Below are 19,082 nucleotides of genomic sequence, written 5' to 3' on the forward strand. Positions count from 1 at the left end.
TTTTTGTTCCCGATCCTTTACCTTTGGATCGAAGTCTACTAGATGAACAAGTGCTTTCTGATTCAGCAGAGCGAAGCCCAAGCGTTGACAGCGAAGTCTCCTCCACCACAGCCGATGGCGCTGGCTTGATGGCATCGAAAGAAGAAGAGAAGAAGTTGGTCTGAGTTCAGTTTGTGATGGAGTTTGGGATTTGAGCGACTGATTGGGAGAGTTTCAAGGTTGGTTTTGATTTTTGGTGGTTTGAAAACTTGGTTTTGAACTGATATGGGTTTTCATGTTTTAGAGGTTTTGTTTGTGTTGCAGTTCGGAATCTGGGGTATTTATTGGAAAAGTTTGAAGGGAAGGTTCTAAACTACTTCAACTTCATGTTTTAAATTTTTTTATCACAAATTCACAATGCACAACTTCAACTTCGTGTTTTATTGTCTATGAATATGTTATGATTCTATACTTTTATATGGGCCATTATTCTTGTATGGGCCTATTTGGGCTTTATGTTTCTGGAGTCCACTACTTCTAGATATTTTCTTTGCTTAAATAACCACTAGGACTTGTACCAGAGGATGATTGAAGTATATTGAAATTTACATTTGCTTATTTCTCTTTGTTTTCGTTTCTTTCCTTTGCAACCGATGTCGTTTCTAGGTTACGATCCCGGGGATCGTAACAGAATACAGACTGTATTGTGTTTTAGTACCTGACGTTCTGTTCTATTGTGTGTAGGATATCATATATATATCTCAAGCAGCAAAATTAGAGGCACATGGTGCCCTAGTATGTCGATTTTTTTCACTTGAAGAGTTGAAGGAAGCAACAAACAACTTTGATTTCTCAATGTTTTTGTCTGAAGGCTCTATTGGAAAGGTAACCAGCAGACTCAATTATGATTTAGAAATATATAATGTTTTGCCAGAAACTTCAATTTCGATTACACATTTCAAAATTCATGACTAACTTGTAGAGCTAGAGTTAATGAGCAATGACAAAGGGAATCAACATTGGAATTCTTTCATGATGACTTAATCTCTCCAAATTATTTCTTATCTATTCCCTTTATCTCAATCTTCAATCTTTTGCAAGTGTCCCAAACATATAATGCTAGGAGTTATAATTATAATAACAACAGTCATGTATCACTTTAGGGTGTGATTATTCTCTGTGTTTACTCTTGGATTTATAATTTGGGGCTTTGTTCAATACTCTTGTGTTTATTCTTTGTGATTATTCTCATTAGTTTGTAGCTTGGTTGGCAGTCTCTTTATTTAAGTTCACTATAGTTCAGTTTATGGTAGATGTGTAACATGCTGGAAGGCTTGATAATCTTTGCAGCAAAAGAATTTGTTTTCTCAGGAAGGCTTGATAATCTTGGCATGCTCAACCAAGTCTAGTAACAGGTGCAGCAAAAGAACATTTTGATTTCTTCCTCTGTCAAGATTATATTGTAGGTTAGCAGTGGCATTCAACACATCTAGTATTACTTTCTTATATTTCTTCTTTGTGTGTAAGAGAATCATATTCTATTATGTGGTTTCAATTTGGAGCAGCTGATTCTTATTTATTAATTTTATTTATTTATTGCATATCAAGCTGATTAACATATCAAAAATGTGCAGGAACTTCCAGAGACAGCTATGAGGAAGTATGGAAATTGTATGGCTGATCATACATTCATTGAAGTACCTAACTATGGAAAGCCATGGCAAGTCGAACTGAGAACATCAGCTCCATTGGGTTTACTTAGAGTTTAGTAGTTTTTGGGAGAGAATTGGGGTTTGTTGTATTGCTGGATATGTGAACCTTAGAGTTGTTTAATGAAAAAGGTTATGCCATTTTGATTATTATCTGGTCTTGTTTATTTTTATTTAATAATTGAATTTTGTTTTGCCTGGGTATTGAATTTGTCATGGGGGAAAAAAAGAAAAAGAAAAAGAAAAGCAATAGGCACAGATGCTGGAAGTGTCCCCAATTGGTGTGTAGTATTTGTACAAATGTATTGTATTTGTACAAATATATTGTATTGGTAGTCTATTGTAGTTTAAGGGCCCCATTGTGTTATTTGGGGACTCATGAGATATGAGATATGTGTGCCATTTAGCAATAGGAACACTAGCAATAGGCACACATATGATATGTGTCTCTATAGCTCAATGGGAACACATATTTGTCCCTATAGGTATCAAAAGGCACACATGTTATGTGTCCCCTTAGGCCCTTTTTGTAGTAGTGTCTAAATCTATTTAAACAGCTTGTGCAAAAAGTTCAGCGACCAAGACAGAGATACCACATCCTTCCCATATATAAGAAGGTGATCATGCCTGCATGGGTTATCATTTGAGACACTAGCTGAGACTGATCCTAGGAGATCGAATACAGATAGTCACGTACTGGTCAAAAATACCCATTTGGGAACCATATAAGAGTCGCTACTGTCTCCACCTCCAAAAGTCGAGTTGAAGGTTGAGGAAACTGAATGCGGGGGGGCAAGGGAAACTGAAGCTCGTGGTAACACTAACTAGCTAGGCTATCACAGTCTGTTGACACTCCAATCAACAAAACGACATTACGCTGATATGGTGTGTGTGTGTCTATATATATATAACAGCTCTACGTAATGCCTTCAAATCTTCATGATACAATATAATTTCATTGTTAACATTTTATTTGCTATAGGTTGTAGGTTCAGAAGAAGATAATACCTGATTCTCTTTCATGTGAGAAAACAAGGTGAGGACAATTTAGAAGCTTAAATTTAGTTGTTGGTTTTTCACAAGAATTCAATTACAATACCAAGGGGTTCTATCAACTAGATGTTTATTAGATGTAATATTCAGCCTTTTCCTTTTGGCCTGAGGTGGTTTGGTAATCATCCTGTTTCCACTTCCTAAATTGTGGTCGCAGAGTTGATGAATTCTCGAGGTGCGTAGGCTGACAACCAACTTAATTTTTTCTTCTGTTTGAGTACATGCATGTAGCATGCATGTTAGATGTATCTGTTTGGGTAAGCATATCCAGATCGAGTTTCAGCCTTTCAGGCACTGTGACTTAAGAAAATTGTGCCCTGACAAGTATGTACGTTATGCCCTGTAAGAGACTTTGCTATAAGTGGTATAAGCTATATCAATTTTGATGGGAATAGTTATTACGATGATTAAACGCCCGAAGATGCAAACATGCATGTTTATGATTATTACTTTTTTCTATCGATAGAATGTGCTTTAGTGGAAAATGGAAAGTGTTCTTACTTGCCTCCGATATTCTTTGCTTCTTAGTTAAGGTCAACCTCCTCAACTTACTGTACGTTATTGCTGGTGTGGCTGCTCTGCTTTTTGGACTCAACAAGTTACCTGAAGCGGGCACTATCAACAGCTTCCAATAGGTAGGCTTCTTTATGTGGATCTGTTTTTGTAGTATACAAAATGAATGAAAGTTATTGCCTTTGTGGTATGAATATGAGGAAATAAGGAACAAAATCAAAAGTATTCAATTCTATTGATACAAGTTTTATACTATGCAATTTGGGTGCTTAAGTTGATTGAACTACTCGGTTGCACCATAAATGGGGGAGTAATTAGAAAGAAAAGGAATTTACTTATACAAAGCTTTAACTGGTAGAAAGAAGGCCATTTCTAGCTTAGAACTAATCTCTATTGTTCAATATGAAGTAATTTAGGATAACGTAGCTGTATCTAGTGTCCAGTTTAGTACATTCTTTTAACTTTGGTATCAAATGGTGAAAGTTTGGAGATCAATAATCTGTTGGAATATTCTACATGCATTTGTATTTCCATATCTATCGCTACGTGGTTTTAAGGTATCAAAATATCAATTATGTTGCGTGCATTGATATAGTAATAACAAATAGTGTCTTCAGTTGTTAGGTTTCGTTGTTAATCTCATTCATCATTCCCAAATTCAAATTTACATTTTGAGGGAAAGGAAATTTTTTGGAAGCTGGTCAATTACACTGATCGGAAGATGTTGAATTTTTCAGAGCCCATCTATTTGATGAATCCCTTTAAAATTTCATGAAATTTTGATGAATCTGTTTGATGAATCCCATCCAAAAGCCCATGACTTTCATTCAATCTGTTACTCTAAAATTCTGTTTTCGTTCATCAAATTTTGATGAATTTGCTGATGTCCAATCTGTTTCACTGAGCTAATATTATTTCTTATCAGTGTTTTGCTATGCATGCAACTGATTAATCCTGAAAATAGTTCTTATACTATTCATACAATCTCAAGGAAATTAACCCTCAAAAGGGTCCTTTTGAGGGATATCAGTTTGGATATCTCTGTTACTCTGTAGCCTATCTCTCCAATTTTCTGTGGGTTCTAAATCTTGGTTGAACTCATACAATCTCAATGAAATTGGCCCTTTTGAGGGGATTTAGTTTGGATATCTCTGTTACTAGCCTGTGTCTCCAATTTTCTGTGGGTTGTTACATCTTGGTTGAACTTGGTACAACGACACAGTATACACATAATATGGCCATACGTGAGAAGAGATGAAAACCCAAAAACAGTAATCATTGTAAAAAATTAGGGAAGTTCTCATCATGGAGAGTGGATGAGATTGACAGTGATTATATATGATGGAAATTGGAAATTTCTAAGCCAAAAGAGAAAATTTGTTTTCCAAATGGTTAAATTAGTTTTCCAAAATCACAGAAACATGCATACAGTCTTGGGTCTCGTAAAACAAAGTAGAGCGTAAGGTTTAATAATATATACTAGTGTTTATTGACTCATGCGATATTGCGATGCATGTGTTAAACAGTTTTGTTTATTTTTACTTTTTAGATAGGAAAAAAAATTACATCTGTAAGATGTGGGTAGTAATATCTGTAAATAGTGAGATTGAGAAGTTATAGTTTAAAGATATTTACGTTATTTCACACCCACTTTGACTATCAAAGTGGGTTCTCTCTTAATAATAGTATAGATTAGGGGAGACACAATGTCACAAAAGCACTACATATAGAATGGTTGCACAATTCATCAGAAAAAAACAAAACAAATAACGGTTGCAGAAGGTTACGAAAATGGTATGTAGTCTCAGACAGAAATAGAGACAAAAACAATATATTAATCAACAAAACTTATAGTGAAGTTTACATCACATAGGCACCTATTAGTTGTGAAGTACCGTTCCAAGATTCTTCTTCAGGATTCTTGGAAGAGTATTCAAGGCAGCGAGTACAAAGCAACTTGTATTTGATGTCCATGGATTCCTCAGCAATTTCGTATTCAAAGATTATGACAAGAACTCTCACATTGTCATTATCCTCAAGGGCATCATAATTAACATTATCAGAGGCGTCGTGATTATCATTATTATGGCCATCGTCTTTGTTGTCTTTATCATCATCTTCGTTGTCTTCATTATCGTCGTCATCATAATCGGAAGGGAAATCATAATGATCGTCATCGTAATCAGAAGGGAAATCATAATGATCATAAAAGTAATCACGTAATGTATCCTCACGTAATGCATCACGGGAGAAAACAAGGCCGACTTTTTGCCCTCCGAGGTGAAAAAACAGACATCGACTTGGTCTATGAAATTTTGGAAGCCATTCTGGCAGCTGCAGAGGTTCCATAGGTTTCAAGGAATCACATGTACAAGACATGTGGAAGGCTAGTACTGTATGAGGTTGTTCCAAATTAATGGAGAACATTAGGAAACCCTCACTATCACCATGATGGTGAAACTTCAACTTGACAAATAGTTGATCATAACCATCAATAGAAGGAATATAGCTTCCCAAACAAGGGTCCAATTCTGTCCATCCTTTTTCCGGATGGGTCGCTTCAAACATGTATACTCCGGTCTGATTTCTACCCCATAGTAGGATTTTGGTGCCTGCAATTGCATGAGTGAAGACGTGGGGATACTTTCGAGGAGGCACATCCAGAGGCAACCAAGCATCCTGTATTGGTTCAAAAACCTCAAATGACTCACAGTCACATTGACCACCGAAACGATAAAGTTTGTCGTCCACCTCTACTAGAACAGGTTCAGGTATACTAATCTTAAAAACTCGGGAAGGCTGCAATTCCGGGTTTGGATCTATGCTTGGATCTGTCTCAAACACACAAACTTCTTTGCTTAGTGAATATTCAAAAATATGATGATGTCGTACCGGAGGAAAAACCTTACCACCAAAGAGAATAATTTTGGAGCCGACGACGCCAGTACTCATATGTAGGGGAACAACAGTATCCGGTCCACATCTATAAGCAACTCTCTGTAATTTCAGATCATCGCTGCCATGTACTGGTGGTGCCAACAGATTGCTTAATCTGATGGATTGAATAACATGAGCATTGTCGTTAGTGTACTCCTCGAAACATAAATAGAGTGACTTATACTTCAAGCTTTCTTCTTCCATGATTCCTTTCTTCTTTTTCTCCTCTGCCTTAAGTGTTGCTAAAGTAGAAGAAGAATTTCTTCTTATGAATTGTGAAAACATGCTAATTTTCTTCGTCTCATTCTTCCAGTTGCTTGCTAATGTTAACGTAGTCGCCGCAGCCGCTGCTTTTCTGGTTGCAAAACCTTCCAACATTGTTTTGCAGTGCCGCCTACACCACGCCATTATCTATACCCCTCGCTTAAACCCTAATTTCCACAGAGGACATAGGGTTAGGATTTCCCAACGTTGTACTTTTATAAGGGCACTGAATTGCTGACGAGGATATACTGGCCCATACAGCAATATTTAGCAATATATACCATTTAATGTGAGTAGATTTCTTGCTGCAGACTAGAGAAAATTACTCTCACTAGAACGTATGCTTAATTTGGGTATACCTTCTTTTTTCAAGGGGGATATATCTTCTTTTGGAAGAAGAATTAGAAAAAGGAATATTTATTCCTAATGGATCAATTTATGCTCCCTCCTAACTAATCTCTTTCCTAATGGTTCAATTTAGATTCTCTCCTAACCTATTAATCTCTTAGGCTTATCCTAGCAAATCTTTGACGCGGGGTATCAGAAAATACATCTCAGTACAAGTTTATTCACGTAATTACTTTGATCGTCCTGGTAATGAGGGCAAAACATGGTAGTTTATAAGTCATTTTTTTATTTATTTTTATTTTTATGTTATATTAGGCAAATCCAAATCCATATATTGTTTGTCTAGCAAGACTTAACTGTAAAAATATACTATTGAATGGGAATAGATTTCTTGCTGCATAGAGATATGTAAAGGGCTCCAATTGGTAGAAGATAATCTCGCCCCATAAATATTAAAAAGAATGTAACATTCATAACGGATAGATCTAGATTCACTCCCAACGTTTTTATCTCCTAAAGAAATTCTTAGATACCACAATAATTTGGGATCTCCACTATAAATATGGAAAATGATTTTAGCATAGTTGACGTTTATGAATTATGACCCAGCTAGGAAATACACTATATCTACAAATGGTTTTACATTTTTCAAAATCTGATATCCGTATCTCAACCAACTGGTCATAGTACTGAACTAAGTCAAGTATTATGGTAAACTAGGTATCAACCCCTACGCGATGCTGCAGGTGTTAAGTGTCTAACTATATCAATTTCAAACGTCCGAAACATTAAATAAATAACTAAAATATCCTCTTCAGGTTCCAAAATCTGATATGTTAACCAGATATGCAAACCAAAGTAGGTTTTTATGTACATATTTTAAAAAATGGTTAGGCCTAGCAAGTGTTATGTTTGTAGTTAGAACCAACTATTTGCATCAACTCCTCTTGATGTGTCTTCAGTTGATTCCGTCATGTCTGTTGCGTCGTTCTCATCTGAGGGGCTGTCACTAGAAGTCAAAAATAATTATGCTAGCAAGAAAGTGGAGTGAAGAATTGCATATGCATACAAATTGCTGATTTGAAATATCAGATTGACATTTAAGAATGAAGGCGGTGAAAGCTTGTGGAAAACAAACAGAAGGACAGCATATTTAAACCAGCCTACCATAAACACAAATAATGTATGTTTGTAAGAGAAGTTGGACCTCTATACTTCTTTATACCTAGCTAGAGTCATTGCTCTATCAATTTTTTCCTTGCTGGAAAAAATTCAGGAGTTGCATGCATGCATGTTTTATTTTTATTTCTTTTTTTAACTCCTTACCCATGCATGTATAGCTTCTGAAGGTTTAGTGTGAACTGGAAGGGGTAACTATCTTTTAAGAGTAAACAGTGTTTGGCCTATAGTATTCAGGTTATACAGATACGGGACGTGTTGAAGACTTTAGGCTTGAAAACCAAAAAGATTATGTGTCATAGGATAAGCAAGTATTTTGAGCTTCTGCCTATTAGATAACATGACTGTTCTTTGTGGAAATATTCATTCCAACAACTAAATTTTTTTCTTAATTTCCTCTTTATATTGTCTTGGGTGACTCATGCTTAAGCAGATACTTCAGCTTATCTTCACTTGTGTGATAAAATGGATTCTCATGCTTTTTTCATATCTACTCAGTTAAGGTTAGGATTCTTAATGTGTTGGTTTTTAAAGGAGCAAAGGTGAGAAGGAGAAATGGACTACTAATCTATTACTGAATTAACACCTACCAGATGCAGCTAGTATTCTGTTTTTGTCATTTTGTCCTCAAAGATGTAAGTAGGGATTTAAAATGAAGTTCAGCAAACGGACAGTTATTACGAAAGTTCTCAGCTTATGAGGGAGAATCAATTCAATGCACAATAGTATATAAGAAACAGACCCTTTGCATGTGTTGAAACTACAAAATACATTATGCTAAAGACTTGGACAGAGGAAAGAAGTTACCTATTTGTACTTTTGTTAGGCACTGACGTGAACAGCTGCTTCCTCACTGAGTGGAAGTTCCTTTTTTTCATTGTTGAAACTTGGTCTGGTGTTGAACTTGAAGGACCACTTTCCTCTGGTGGAGGGAACGGCTGAGTGTCATGGAATACCCCTTTCACGATGAAGTTTTGTGCAGTCCCTGGTTTAAGGTTCAGCAGTTTAATCTGCCCTTGTTTGCAAGATTTCTGGTGGCAGTATTTATGGATCTTTATAGTTTTTCTTCAGGATGAGATCCCTGCATGCAGTTCCAAAAAGCTCTTGTTTTCTCATTATAATAACAGTGCCCTCATCAGACGCGTCTTCTATAACAACAGTTACTCTGAAGCTGCATGGATAGAGGAATAGAAGGGGCTGGAAATTAGTGATGGTGAACTTGAAGCTTCTGATTTTAAGAAGCACTATACGTAAACCTGCATTCCTAAATCCTGAATAATTTTGGATATTGCTGAATGATAGAGAGTAATTTCAAATCCTAAACAATATTGAATATTCCCTAACAGGTGTAAGTTTTAACTAGCTTGTTAGTTATTGACTTTGGAATGACCAATTCACCAAAAATAGGCATTCTTGACTCTACTTATTCAGTTTCGACTAACAACATCATTTCATCAAAACAACAGCATAGGCTTCACAGTTCACCAACGACGCACACCAATGTGTATTCATGTATGAATAATGAAACAAAAGTTGTCAACAGAAGCAAGCAAAGCAAACAAGAAGACAGCTGAGACACCTAAAAGTTAGGCACGAGAGATGAAGCTGCTAGGCACATGAAAAAACGCAGCTAAAATAAAAAGAATGCCAACAAAGAAAGTATGGGTAAAATGTCATGGAACCTAAAGGAGTTAACTCTACAGAGGCATTTGGCAAGAATGCTGAGAGTTCAGTCTGTATCTATGCAAAGTCTCAGATGTATAAAAATACTGATTGTGTGTTATAGCCATCAAGGCAGGTGTGTGGCAACATGTGTCAGTGTATAGAATTTCACTTGGTTAACAAACACTCATACAAATCTTAATTGACCAAGGATTTAAAATAAATGGCAGTATGGCACCCGGTGAAGCTGATTAGCTAATTCAAAGCTAGTTTTTTCATTTTAAAATGTGTCATTTAATGAACCTGATATATATAATGCAGGAATCATGTACTGTATATATGGGATCTAGATATATATTGTATTGTATCTAGTCGACCAAGAACAATAGCATCTGCATTTACATCACTCTCATACACATACCAACCAAATGAAAACAAACGTGCATTAACTCAACTTCAGGCTAAAAAGTAAACCAAAGCATCACCAAGTTTTTGCCCCAATTACCAGAACACACCCTGAGTACATGCATTCAAAAGAAAGTAACCTTGGGATTGCAAGTACATGAAGCAAGAAACTCCTTTGACAGAAGACACCTATCTAAACACTTTTATAAAAACTGAAAGTTCATCACTATAATTAAAGGGACAAAAAAACCGGACAAGGATCAAATGCATATGCAGATTATGAAGCCAAGGATCAAATGCATATGCAGAGAACTGATTTCAAATCCTAGATTCTCATGAATAATCGAATGTTGCAGAGAACTGATCTGGAATCCCAGTTCAATATATAAAAATGAATTTGGAGCTCTATTTAGATTGTGAATTTATGAATTGAAAATTATGTGTATGCATCAAAATTTGTACATGCATTGAAATATTGTTCTGAGACAGAAGGAGCCTCTTGAAAATTCAGTGTACACATATTTACAGAAATATGTAATACATTCAACTATCTCAGAGCAAGTGATGTTGATGATAGTGTGAGCTCTTTATGGGACTTAAGAATATCAAACAGAAGCCAAAACTTGGAATCCATCACCATCACTGAGGCAACAAAGTTTAAAAAATTTAATTCAAGTTTTTACATAACTATGTACAAATTCTGGAAAAGTGGTATTGGTGATTCTAGGATCTGAGGAAGGCAGTAACTAACCCAATTTCAATTGGCTCTATCCCATAATCACCATAGCTGGAACAAACAGAGAAAGAAACAGGAACTGAAACAACCAACCAAAACAAAAGAGGTTCATATATAATTGGCATACCTTGCTATAATTAGTAGAGGAATCACATCAACCAGTTTATTGGATCTTGCTGATCTTGCAATATGAAAGAAGTTTCCCCTCACTCTCACTCTCTCTCACACACTGTCTTCTGTGGAGCAAAGACGCAGTGCCACACCGCTGACCAGTCGGTGTCACAGGAATTGAACAGCTGGAGGGATATATCCGTAAAAGTAGGCAAGAAGGGTAGAAGGGTCAGTGCACTATTCTTTTTGTTTGTCCTCTTGCGGAATGAATAGTGATTTCCCCTTTGGGTTTTAGTATAGAGTAAGGGCTTAGGCTGATGGTCAAGACATTGTGGGAGACGATTCAAAAAAGAAAATCCCGGCAAAAGTACTAAAATCTTGCCAATTCCACGTCAATTGGTCTAATCCTTTAAGCTCAATCACGGACAGCTAGGACTCCTAGAGTGTAAGTCTACAAAAGTGAAATCAGGTGACCTTATGAGATAATTTTCATATCCAATCATAACATAGTAGTACATTATTCACGGTTTATCTAGAACCAATAAAGAGGTCAGAGACTGTGGTAAAAGTTGTACAGCTAGTGGATACTTAATCAATTTTAGAGATTGAAAGAAGCTTAACATGTTGTCAGTGATCTTCAAAATAGTTGATATGTTTTTGCTCAATCAAGACCATTTTAAAATAACCAAAGAGATTCTTACATGTAAGAAGAAGAACCAACTAAACACAGAACTATACTTACCAGGAGTGCCTTTTCCCAACCAGCGGGTAGCTCACCAGTGATGATGGACTTCAGCTCTAAAGCTTCCTCTGCATACCTCTTCTCATATTCAGCAAACTTGGCATTCCATTCAGCTTCAAGAGCTGAAACTTCTGCAGTATGGTGACACTGGTGACTAAAATGAACCAATCAAGATTGTTGGTAATTTATTTTACCAAATTAATTAATGAGTAATTTATCTTGTTTTATGCAATAAGATAGTCTTACCTTTTAACATTCTCTGGCAAGTGGAAAGGCTTATATGGCCATCCAAGGTAGTGTCTGGTAGCATCATCTCGGTGTATGAGGCTGACTAGCTTGGAGATTGAATACAATGGTTGTTTGTTACCTGGTGAAGATGCAAATGTTCAACATTACATTAGCACCAATCAAAATGAACCCCTTAACAAAAACCATGTCTGAGAAATGCTTTCACCAGCCAATAATCCAAACAAGGAGCCACAGAGGCAAAGAAGTAAATTTGTTGCATATTAGTGAGACCAAAAAGAAGAAAACGAACACAGAAAGAGGATTTCAAAAACAACATTACTGGCAAAGTAAGTTCTGGTTTGACTTGTGGCGCTGTAGGAAAAGTGGTTGCCTCGGGCCATGCTGTCACGCCCCGGATTTTGAATAATAAATTCAAATCCGAAACCTGAATAATTACAATTACAAAATCCAAATCTCGAAACTTCGAGTTCATTATTACAATTCACTCTCACAATATATTGTAAAGCTCAAATGAGCATAACACACCTCACAACTTACAATTGCTGTAAAACTCTAACAATTGCTCTAACCGCACGATCACCGTCCTGGTTCTCCTGTCCTGTAGGATTACCCGCTACACAATTTGAATAGTGTACCGGGAGTTGCAACAACACAAAACCCGGTAAGCTTTTTACAGCCAGTATGAGTAAACAAGAAAGAATTGTTGATTTATTTCCTTACAATTATTATAACTCAACACGATCACCATAAAAGGAAGGATACTCTTGAGGCTCTCTTTTAAGAACTCATTCTTAAAAGACTCAAGTATCCTCAACACTTCTCACATAAGACCCCTCACAGTCTCAAGTAACCTCAACATCACTCATACTTGACAACTCACAGTCTCAAGTAACCTCAACATTACCCTCACATCACTACTCAACAATTGGCAGACAGACTCATTATATATATATAGACCCTTATGAGTTACTCTCAATTTCCCTCGTAAGGTTACCACATATATATAGACACTTATGAGTTACTCTCAATTTCACTCCACATTTGGCAGACAGACTAGAGCTCTAACTGAACGTAACCACTCGTCCGGCCACAGACGTGATTACGATTTAATACTATTAATAACCACCAGCCCGGTACGAGAGCGTGATTCACTAATAGATGCCATGGTCACCTCGTGACCTAGTGATCTCCACAGATCACAACAATTTATTGTTCCTCAACAATAAAACTCAACACCTCTCACAATATATTGTTTCTCAACAATAAACTCAATACCTCTCACAATGTATTGTTTCTCAACAATAACTCAACACAACTCCAACAATACATATTATTTCACGTAAATAATATATATATAGACATTCACACAGGAATGCCTATTGATACCAACTATAGTTCATATGATTGCAATAAAATAACGTAATTAAATGTATTGGGTTCGTAATATGAACCACGTGAGGTTTACTCACCTCGATAATCCCGCTGCGTCTTCAATTCAGCTCAAAATACGATCCACAATCGTCCACCAACTCAAACCGTCAATCACCTAGTCAGATACGATCTTAACTTAGCAATCATTCATAAACCACACAAATACTGAAATCCAACGGTCGGATTCTAATTATATGATGATCCAACGGTCGGATCGTAATTATACGATGATCCAACGGTCGGATCTTAATTTAATGATGATCCAACGGTCGGATCCTCACAGATCGCCCTTAGGATCATCCTCCAAAATTATCATGAAGATCCAACGGTCAGATCTTCTCGAATCATCCTTACAAACATCTCCACAAAATTATATGAAAATCTGACGGTCGGATTCTCACGAATCGCCTTCCGAATCACCATTTCTCAATTATACGAAGATCCAACGGTCGGATCTTCGCCCATGACCACACAAAGCCACTGGGACAGTCATAAGATCATCATATCAAAACTACAAGTCCATCTGACGGTCCTAACTTCACATATCACGAATCAAACGATCGAAATCGATCGAAACGTAAAAATTCATAACTTAATCATATAAGATCCAAAAATTGCGTATAATATATCAAAATGATCGTATTGAAATATAGAATCTGAAAATGTACAGAAACCATATTTTTGATCCCCGGAGGTGGCCGGAAAGGGCCGCCGGAGTTAGTGGCAGAGCCGCCGCCGACCACCACCAATGGTGTCGGGGCCGGGCTTCTCTTCTTCCTCTCATCATGCTTAACAACTTTCATAACTAGCACGAAGTCTGAAAATGACCGGAAGGGGTCGAAAATTACCTTGAACAGTATGAAGGTGGCCGGAATTTTCCAGAAACCGGCGAGAAACTGCAGAAAACGGCGAGCTCCAATTCGACGTAAAAACGTCAATTTAAGGCTTCTATTCCTTCTTAAGAGTTGTTAAGAAACTCAAGAAGAACTCACTGGTTCAAGAATCACAGAAAAATATGGTCTGTAGCTCGAGATATACCGATCGAAAGCTTCGGTGGTCGGAAAATTTGCAGAATTTTGCAGAATCCGGCAAGGCTCGATTTCGACGTCAAAAATTCAATTTAAGGCTTCGATTCCTTCTGAAGAGTTGTTAAGAAACTCAAGAAGAACTCACTGGTTCAAGAATCACTCAAAACGACGTCCTGTAGCTCAAGATATCGAGATCGATAGTTCCGGTCTCGTTCTTGGTCGGGGTTGACTTGCAGCCACTGCTACGGGCCACGACGCCGTGTAAGGCTGCTTCTGGGAGCTTCAGGAAGTTGAGGCAAGCACGAGGATGAAGTTTTGCAAGGATCGGTGGCCGGTAGCGTGAGATATCTCGATTGGAACTAAAACGGGGTTTTAAACAAACCGGCTCTCCGCCGCCGCTGCCTGTCGTTCCAGGGCGTAAGATTGCCACAGACAGCTGCGCAAGGAAGAGACGAAGGCGTGGGACGTGACTTGGAATCGATTGATGGCTTGTGGAGATAGAACAAGCTTGAAGAAAAATCTGGTGTTGTTTCGGCAGAAAGAGAGAACGAGAGAAAAATGAATTTTTTTTCTTCTTCCTCCAAAGCCGGTATACCACCAATCCTATACAATTGTATAATAAAAAGCAAACTAGTGTCGCACTACTTTACTTAATGCTTGAAACACATAGCACGCCTCCATTTTTTTTTTAACAAAGTGATTGCCACTACTTTGTGTTAAAACCAGAAATATAGGATTTGATTATTAATGTAGGGGAAATTTGATTAATCCTTGCTACAACAATAACAATTGAGATTTGACGTAAAATTAATCTCCACCAAATCGAAATGAATACTTCATTGAATAAAACTGCCGCCAAGTATTGCTCGATTGAAAATCGAGGTTATTACACATGCACTTTTCACTATTGCACTAACAGTCTTGTCCTTTTCTCGCTTTTGATTAAATTATCCTGCTTACCACCTTTAATTGATTTTTTCTAATTTAAAAAAAGAAAATAGATATCATCACAATCAAAAGTCAAAGTTAAAACCATATTACTCAAAAGACTAATATTTCTGATGCTTATTCAAAATCCGAAGCCATTTCCCCGGCCTTTTCCAAGCATTTTTCCAAGAACCCTCAAGCAACTATATCAAATGTAGGATCGACAGTAAAATTTCAGCAACTAAATGGATTATATAAGCGTGATTCTACATGCGAACTCAAGAAAAACCAGATATTTCAAACACATATCTGACTGGCACGGAGCATATAAGTATAGAAATCTTTTACCTACAATATAAAATCCGATAGCTGCATGCAGGGAAATTTTTCAGTAATGAGTAGCAAGACAACCCAACAGTTTCTATCAGTGCTTAATTAATCATATATAAACTGAGAAAGCTATCTCCTTTCTAGCTCAACTACATATGTTTCTTTAGTCTACCAACAAACCCTCGCACTTTCACCTACACAACTACTGTGGTTTTTCTATAGGCAGATACTTTGCAGAAGTGCATGAAAGTATCAACCAAACGCAAAGAGAAGGGAACTAATACTGAAAGTGAATTCAATCTATTCAGTGCAAAGGTACAGAAGGATAGCAAATTAGCCAAAAAGTTACATGCAACAGAATCATATATATTAAGTGGATAATAAATCATTTAAATTTAGAACTTTCGATTTTAAATGAAAGTTTTGGGGGCAGATATTAATGTGTGAGAGGAACAAAGATAAACCAACGTATGAACAAAGATGCCAAGAATAGAATGGATAAAAGAAACAGCAAATTTACAGATTCTAACCTTGACATCCTTGTGTGAGAGAAAATTTCCCAAGTTTTGGATTATCAATCTCATATCTTCAACCTAGAAATAAAACAAAAGCTACTTAAATTTCTGTATTGATGTCACAAAACAAATACACACATAGAAGATTGCTTCTTACCCTAATGTGGCCGACTTGATTCCTGGCGAAGAACCTAAAAGCCGGTTTTAGATAGAAAAACAACAAAAGCCAAGGTTGTCAGAAGTTCATTGATAAACAGAGAATAAAAATGTTCCACAATTAAAATAACCCAAAGTTGCAAGAATGTCTCTGGAAATATACCTGCAGTAGCTCCTTGTCAACTTTCTTGTCAATTAGGGGAGTTTCTTTCTTGCTTGTATCAACTTTCTCCTCTCTTTTTTCTCACCTCTCACCTCCACCATTCAAAATCCTGAACATAAACAAACTTGATAACAAAAATTGAGGGGAATGATATCATATCTCCAAAAGGATACTAAAGTGAATGATGTTACCCTAGAATCTAAATGCTCCTTAATCTGTTGAATGAGCTTGTCCATATTGCCAGTCAGTCTGAACCCATTTCTCCTCAAGTAGAGCTTAGATTGCACCACTTTTAATTTTTCAATCTGTTAGTCTGTCATCAAACAATGACAGACAGAAATTTCATCAGTACACCATAAATACTGAACATGACTATTTTTTTCTATCATTTTTCTGTTATTAGTGGAATATAAAGGAGATACATATATGTGTATACACAATGGCAGCTTGTCTTCTCTTTGTGAAATTGCTCAAAGGGGTAAACTTTAGTAGACAACTTGGCATGCATTGTTTCACAAGGTAATTACCTAAAGAATAGTACACAGTAAGGAACATGAGAAAGAAAGAAAGAATCAAAGGAATGGAGGTCCTTAAAAGTGTTAAAGATTATAGATTTTGGCCAGAATTTTGAAACTGGGAGATGTACACAGAACCAAGAAAATGGGGGAAATGTGAAGCATAAATTTGATTCGACCAAATAAAGCAGGAACTATTTGCAGTTTTAATAGGTATTCAAGTAACCATGGTGAGAAACTAAAAAAACCAGATGTTTCTTCTCAGTTCTCTAAAGCTATCATATATCTGAAAAACCGAAATTCCAAATCATATGCAAAAATTTAATTGTACTACGAAATTGTGCCTTTCATAGTTGAAGAACATATTGATAGTCCAGTCTTGTGTTTTCTGTAAAAACATTATGGACAGTTCAATTCCCAATGGGAAAGTCCAAGACTAATTCCTAATGGTTAAGGGAAGCAAGTAAACCAGGAAAAGTCTTCAACTTTCCCAAGTCGTGCAAAACCAAATTGACATATGCAGATGAATTTGACTAAAATCGAACTAATTTAACCATTTGGAAAACCGGTTTTCTCTTTTGGCTTAGAAATTTCCAGTTTCCATCATATGTAGGTCATTGTCAATCTCATCCACTCTCAATGATGAGAACCTTCCTAATTTTTTACAATGGTTACTGTTTTTGGGTTTCTTTCAATCTTTCATCTCTTTTCACGTATTGCCATATCATGTGTATACTGCGATGTTGTACTGAGTTCAACCAAGATTGAAAAACCCATAGAAAATTGCAAACACAGGCTACAGAGTAACAGAGCTATCCAAACTGAATCCCCTCCAAAGGGCCAATTTCATTGAGATTGTATGAGTTCAACCAAGATTTAAAACCCACAGAAATTGGAGATAGGCTACAGAGTAACAGAGATATCCAAACTGATTCCCTTCACCTTGAGTATCAGAACTATTTCCAGGACTAATCAGTTACATGCCTCAGTGAAACAGATTGGATATCAGCAAATTCATCAAAATTTGATGAATGAAAACAGAATTTTAAAGTAACAGATTGAATGAAAGTACTAGACTGGACACTAAATACAGCTATCTAAACCTAATTGACCTCATATTGAACAATAAAGATAAGTTCGAAGCTAGAACTGGCCTTCTTTCTACCAGTTAAAGCTTAGAATAAGTAAATTCCTTTTCTTTCTAATTACTCCCCTGTTTATGGTGCAGCCAAGTAGTTCAATCAACTTAAGCACCCAATTGCATAATATAAAACTTGTATCAATAGAATTAAATATCTTCGATTTTTTTTCCTTATTTCCTCATATGCATACCACAAAGGCAATAACTTTCATTCATTTTGTAAACTACAAAACAGATGCAGATAGAGAAGCCTACCTATTGGAAGCTGTTGATAGTGCCCACTTCAGGTAACTTGTCGGTCCAAAAAGCAGAGCAGCCACACCACCAATTGTTGGGAAAAGTAATAGAATGGAAATAACAACTCCAACCACAAAAGGATAAATATGCAAGGAAATAAAATGAGTAAAAGAAAGTGAACACCGGATATAACGTGGTTCAGCAAAATGCCTACGTCCACGGGGCAGCAACAACAAGAACTTCCACTATGATAATGTGGGTACAAGAGATACACAGCTTCAAGAACACTACGTGAAGGAAACTCTCTCTCACACTTGTTTTTCTGCCTAACCACAACTACACTCTCAACATGCAGTAAAACACTCTTCACTCTCTACTTGGATGAAGATGTTTTTCTCACACTGTTTGTAGTTTGGGCTCTCTGCCTCTTTTGGTTTCTGCACTCTCTTTCTGCCTTCTTTTCTCCTTGTGCTTCTTCGACTGCCGATATGGGATTATATATCCCACACTCTCTCTCCAGCTCTCTCTCCAAAGCCGGCTGCAGGTTTTTCTCTTTTCCCTGTCTTCTGCTACTTTTCCTTTTCCCTGTTTTCTGCTACTTTTCTTTGTCTCCTGCTTTCTTTCTTTCTCTCCTCCAATTAAGGAGGGACTGGCCCAGGGACTGGCCCATCAATCTCCCCCTCCCGACTTAGATGGAGGGATGCGTCAGTCCTGACGCGCTTCTGCAAAACTCAAACTTTTGCTGTTGAACA

At 36.8% G+C, this 19,082-nt stretch overlaps 1 long non-coding RNA gene across 4 annotated transcripts; it reads right to left on the reverse strand.

Moving 5' to 3' along the window:
• Positions 1 to 7,429: 7,429 nt before the first annotated feature.
• Positions 7,430 to 17,890, reverse strand: LOC133728404 (uncharacterized). 4 transcript variants are annotated; one of them, XR_009855841.1, is made up of 10 exons: positions 16,860 to 17,890; positions 16,629 to 16,750; positions 16,438 to 16,546; positions 16,276 to 16,309; positions 16,134 to 16,189; positions 11,885 to 12,005; positions 11,639 to 11,792; positions 10,913 to 11,347; positions 8,790 to 9,153; positions 7,430 to 7,812 (listed from the first exon to the last, which is right to left on the reverse strand). It is a non-coding gene; the product is annotated as an uncharacterized LOC133728404 (long non-coding RNA). The 4 variants fall into 4 exon arrangements; XR_009855840.1 differs by having other exon boundaries at positions 11,639 to 11,769; positions 16,629 to 17,890; XR_009855838.1 differs by having other exon boundaries at positions 16,629 to 17,890.
• Positions 17,891 to 19,082: the final 1,192 nt, after the last annotated feature.

This window comes from Rosa rugosa, chromosome 2 (assembly GCF_958449725.1).
Source record: "Rosa rugosa chromosome 2, drRosRugo1.1, whole genome shotgun sequence".
NCBI lineage: Eukaryota > Viridiplantae > Streptophyta > Magnoliopsida > Rosales > Rosaceae > Rosa > Rosa rugosa.